This window comes from Pinus tabuliformis, chromosome 2_1 (assembly GCF_031772625.1).
Source record: "Pinus tabuliformis cultivar Carrire ecotype Pingquan chromosome 2_1, CPIR1, whole genome shotgun sequence".
NCBI lineage: Eukaryota > Viridiplantae > Streptophyta > Pinopsida > Pinales > Pinaceae > Pinus > Pinus tabuliformis.
The window spans coordinates 577,292,906-577,298,580 of NC_142299.1; positions in this window are offsets into that span (position 1 = coordinate 577,292,906).

The window sequence follows — 5,675 nt, forward strand, 5'->3', positions numbered from 1 at the left end:
AATGCGCGATTAGCGCTAGGCGCTAATCGCGCATCAGAAACTGCCTTCGTTTCTTGATCCGGGCTTCCTTGGTGTGTTTTTCGCCTTTTGTGTGTTTTCTTTTAGCGGATATAAAGTTCAAATTTTATGAAAATAACGAATTCGTAAGCTCTTGACCCTGAGTCTTAAACTATCTATTTCTAATATCAACGTTGTCCAATATCCATTTAACCATGTCTGTGTATGGGAGAACTTTGGGCCTTGCTACTATCCGACGTAAGAATGAACAAGCTAGCTCTGTGATGGATGCCTCAGAAGAATTATGTGAGCTCGCATTAGCAGTAACTTCCATTACTCTGGGATTCTCCTCCTCAAGTAGATTATACATGCCTTCCCACGTAGCAATACCGGCATCTCTGTTACATGCTGTGTATGTATACAAGGGTGCCATTTCTTTCTCTTTAGAGCTCGGAGCTTTGCTTTTCTTTCTCATAATATCCTGCGTATTGCTTTGTATCGTTCTCTGTTCTCCATTCCTATAATTCACAAGTGAAGTGAAAATAATGATAACGAAGGGTGATGGGAAAGTTTTAAATGCCGAAGACGTATAAAATATACCACCTTATGTGAAATGATTTTTCGATAAGTGTTACCGGGAATAGTGTCTATGCAGAACTGCTAATCCCACAAAGGCTGGTAGCTACCTTAGAAACAAACAAACAAAAACTACTGTCGTTTTCCTTTATGAAAGATAGATGAGAGAAGAATAAAGGAGACCAACCTCTGTCTTGCGCTTGGTTCCTTACTCGATTCCTCTCTCTTCTGATAGTCCTTCGCTACTTGTTTTCGTACCCAGCTTCACAGGACCTGTAGAATCAAAGTAGCATAGCACTATACGAGAACATGGATCTATTATCATAAGCAATATAGGATCAGATGTATATTCACCACACAAATGCATAAAACATCAATCACACAAGTGTATGGAGGAAAAATAGAATAGTTTTATTGATAATCAAGAAAGAGCCAAGAGAATTACAACCAATTGTTCTGACCTAGCATCATCCTCTCAGCAAGTAAGCCCTTCTTCACCTCATGAAAAGCTTAGATCACCCAGCACTATGATGTTATCTCAAGAAACCAACATCAATTCCTTACAAGATGCAAAATTCCAGCCTCTGGATCTATGGGATGAGGGATCCATATATAGATGTCTGCAAGGGAGATGAGTCAGCTTGTGATTTGATTAATGTCTTCCCTCTGATAGTTCTTGATTCCACTTGGAGATTGATGATCTCTTATGTTAGCGCTTGAAATTTCACCTCAGGCTGAGAAAGGTAAACCTCAAGGCTACATCAAACCATTTAGCCTCGTAGCTAGCCCTACGGGACAGGAGAAGGCTCTCTCCGGTCAATCTCAGTAGATCTTCGATGGATGAGATGACCAATAAGGTAACACTGATATTAGGCTAGTAAACTGATAAAAGGGTTGATTTGGGGTTTTTTGGGTTTTCGGTGGCAAATTGAGGAATTGCAATTTTGGGTGCGGGGATTTGACACAGTTTCTGCAGGGGGTTCCTTGGGGCGAGGTAGGAGACAGCGTTGATGCCTTTAACTGAAGTGGATGATCAAGAATGAAAGATGAGGAGCTAAAGAGAGCAAACAATGACTTTGAATTCCCTTTAGATAGTAGAAAACATTGAAATTAAACAAATTTAAAAGCAGAGCATGGCTAGCATGAATTCATACTTTAACACTTCATTTGTTTAATATGCAGAAGGATAGAAAGGAAATGAATCACATAACAAAGCTTACAATAACATGGAGAAACACACCATCAACACATGAGTCCACAAGAATCCCAAAGATGACTGCAAAACCCTGGTCTTCCTAAATTGCAGAGATACAAGTGAAATAATACAATGATAGCTTCTCCCTCAAGAGTCCAACCATGAAAATGAGCAAGAAAGTACATAATATAGATGATCTAACTTCTTTCCCTGCCTCTATGGGTCGAGCTCACTATCCTAGGATCTTTTTGAACCACTTCTAAACTAAGCACTACAAAATAGGCAGTCAAAACAACTTGCCTCTATAAACTTGGAAACCAGTTCATACATTCAATTTTTACCCTTTACATGCAAGAATCTTCTAGAAGAGTTAAACAAGAGTAAAAGTATCCAAAAAGTGTCACAATTATAGTCAAGAGGACCACCATCCACCTCAAAAAGTCAAACTAGAGCTAAATTGCGTTTTCTGAGCTGAACTGGTCAAATCTGGCAAAGTTTCCTCAACGGGTCGCGCACATTTTCTCAACGTGTCGCGCACTTTGGATCTCTGTTTGGAGGCCTTCCCGGTGTTAGAATTAGGTGCAGGATAGCTCGTTGGAAAGGTCTCTGAGTCTACTTTCCAACCCAACTAGAATTTTTGGATTTGGAGGCCATTTGCCTAGTTAGAAGTCAATTCTCCCAAGATTGCTTCTGCAACTCAAAAAAGGGGCAGAAAGTCAAATTTTGCATGTATTTTGACCTTCTGGAGGCCCAAAACCCCATAAAAACTCAAGTCCATCCATAGGAATGTGTAATTTTGCATGATAAATCTAGAAATGTTGAGTTTTTGCAAAACGGAGCTACGATGACAAAGGGTCTCACCGGGGGTGAGACCCGTTGAGAAGCCAAAACCTGTAAATTTCCAAAAAATACCAAAATTACCCAAAATTCTCAAAAAAATTTGGGATTTATGCTGTAGCTGATGCTAGTGAGTGCCATGATCTTTGAGGGATGCCTCAGCCAAGATACGGAGTGGATTTGGCCTTCTTCTCCATTTTAGTGCCTCGGTCAACCTCCTTTGAAAAACTTTCATTTTAGCCTTGCAGACATGCATCCTTGCCCAATAGTGATTTTTCATGTTTCTCAGCAGCTTTTTCTCTTGGTTGGCCTTAGCCAACAACCTCTCCAAGTGGGCATTCTCCTGAATGAGCAGTGACTCTCGGTCAGCAGGCAATGGATCACCGGGCCTCCTACGGTTCAAGACTCGGTCGCTACAAATCCTCCATAGCTCATCAAGTGCCTTCTCCTCTTCTAACTATGTGTTTCGCTGCTCCAGGTAAGTAATAGTCCATTGGGCACACTCAAGTCTCCTCTGTAAAACATCATTTTCAGCCATGAGATGCTGAATAATCTCCTTCGCCTCTCGGCTAGGAGAACTGGCCTCAAGATCAATGACCTCGGTGTCTGGGACTCCTGATGGACCATCATGAATCATGGGCTCTTTGCCCCTCTGTGCTGCCTGTGCTGATGAAGAGAGCGAGGCCCCTTCCACCTGATGTGGAGATAACACTCGCTGAGCTGGTGATGAAGGCGAGACCCCTTCCACCTGCTGTGGAGATAGTACTCGCCTAGCTGTTGCAAATAAGGCCCTCTGGCATCTCTGATAAGTGAGCTGAGATGAGGAACTAACATGTCAAGTGACCGAAATATCAGGCTGCTGAGATGGTCCTCCCTCCTCCTGAATGACCTCAGGATGTTGCTGGGGTGGCGCTGTGAAAAACTCACGGGAAATGACTCCATATGGGAATACATTGAAAAACAGTGAACATAAGGGAGCACATGTATGTATCAAGGGGACATTTGGAAACTTGTTTACAAAACTTTTCACATATTCACCAAGAAATTTTTATGCTTATAGCATGCATATGGTGAAGCAAGAGTAGGGTTTGAGTTTCTGATGCTTTGGGAGAGGGTAGGGTTTGTATTTTTTAGTGATTAGGGAGAGGGGAGGGTTTGTAATTATTTATAACATAGCATGGGGAAAATAGATATGAAGGCAAATATAAGTAAAAGGGAAGGAGGGGAATACAATTTACAAGAGGGAAATACCTTGAAACAACACCAACCCTAGCACCTTAAAACATTAACATTACAGTCATTTGAAATTTCATCCACTTGCACCATTTGATTCTTAAAACATGTTCATACTATCCACCAATCATAACCAGCAACCATTGCATGATTAGAACACCTACCTCAAACGATTTGATGGCTTGGAGGGCGTTTGAGCAAATTTGAAATAAGTTTGCAGGGAGACAGCTCAACGGGTTGCGCACGTTGAAAAAATACACTGCAGGCAGCCTCTTGACGGGTCGCACCCCTCTCAACGGGTCGAGATTTTGAAGGAGGTCTTTGAAGGCCTTCCTGGTGTCAGAATTGGGCGCAGAATAGCTCGTTGGAAATTTATTTGAGTCTACTTTCCAGCCCAACTAGAATTTTTCAATTTGAGGTTGATTTGACCTATCAAAAATCAAATCTCCCAAGACTGGTCAAAAAGTGCCAAATGAGGCTGCCTCAAGGAAGAGTGTTGTTGCAGTCAACTTTTGAATGCCTTCCTCAACTCAAAATTGAGCTCATGATAGCTCATTGGAAAGATCCTTGTGTCTAGTTATCATTTTACCCATCAAGCAAATCATTTGGCCAACCAAGCTAGGAGAAAACTTGATTTTCCCAAGGTCACTCCAGAAGAGTCTTTGATTCTCCTGAGGCAACGGTATTCTTGACATTTCTCTCAAAAAATGATACCTGTGAAAAAAGTGAAGGCGGTTTTTCTTCCTTGGCATGTTGTGGACAAAAATCTCTCTTAGTTTCCCAAAATTCATCTTTGATTGATCTGAAACATCTTTTGAGTGAAACTTGTCCCGATGTGTGAAACAAGGAATTTTGTCAAAATGAAGCGAAATGAAGGGGATAAGGGGCTTCTAAATTCTTGGCGAAATTTTGGGGAGTAGGGAGGGATGTTAGGAAGTAGGGGAAAGTGGAATATCAGAGATTGAGTGAGGGGAAGGGGTCCAAAAGGGCAAAACACAGGCCCAACCTAGAAAATTGCCAGGTTGTAGCTAGAAACTAGGGTTTGTGCAAAAATGAGGAATTTGGCGGATCTAAGGGATGGGAAGTGTTTGATAAGGTACTTTAAGGATAGGGGAAGGTGTATGAACATCTGGATACAAGTTTTTCCGATGATTTGACCGTCCAAGAGAAATTGGCTTTCAAAACCCTAGGAGAGGGAAATGACCTTGCCAAGGCACAACTGAAGCATGAACAAGGTGTACAATGACTCATTAGACACTGACATGATAATGACAACCCTCTGAATGATGATAGGATCAGCTGAATGATGACATGGACTGACATTTGGGCAAACCCTAGACCTAATGCCTAGTGACCAAATTTTGCTTGAAAACTCTTTGAAATGACAAAATTTGACCTTGACACTTCAAAATCACTTTGTAAGAGCATATTTGATCACTGAAGGAAGGCTGGAAAGACTGACACTAACATCTTACTCATCCCTGGTCGAACTCAGATATGCAAATGTCACAGGAGAAGTTTCTGGAAGATTCCATGCTTCTCCACCTTGCGGATTGACCCTGCCATTTGTCCCTTCTCACCCATCGCACCCCATAGAAGGGCTTTCTGAAATGAAACACACCTGCTATGTGTATTTAGGTGAGATGCAACGCACCTTGCCTATGGAGCGGGTGAAATGGTCCAGTCTTGACCAGTTCTGAGTAGTTTTTCATGGAGAACTTCTGGGAAATGCTCTAATCCATTGACCTTGTTCTTTTAGGGGTTGGAACAACACCTTTAGGGACTTAGGAGCCCTCGGTTTATGGAAATTTTATGCTTGGGGTTGCAGTGCCCAAAA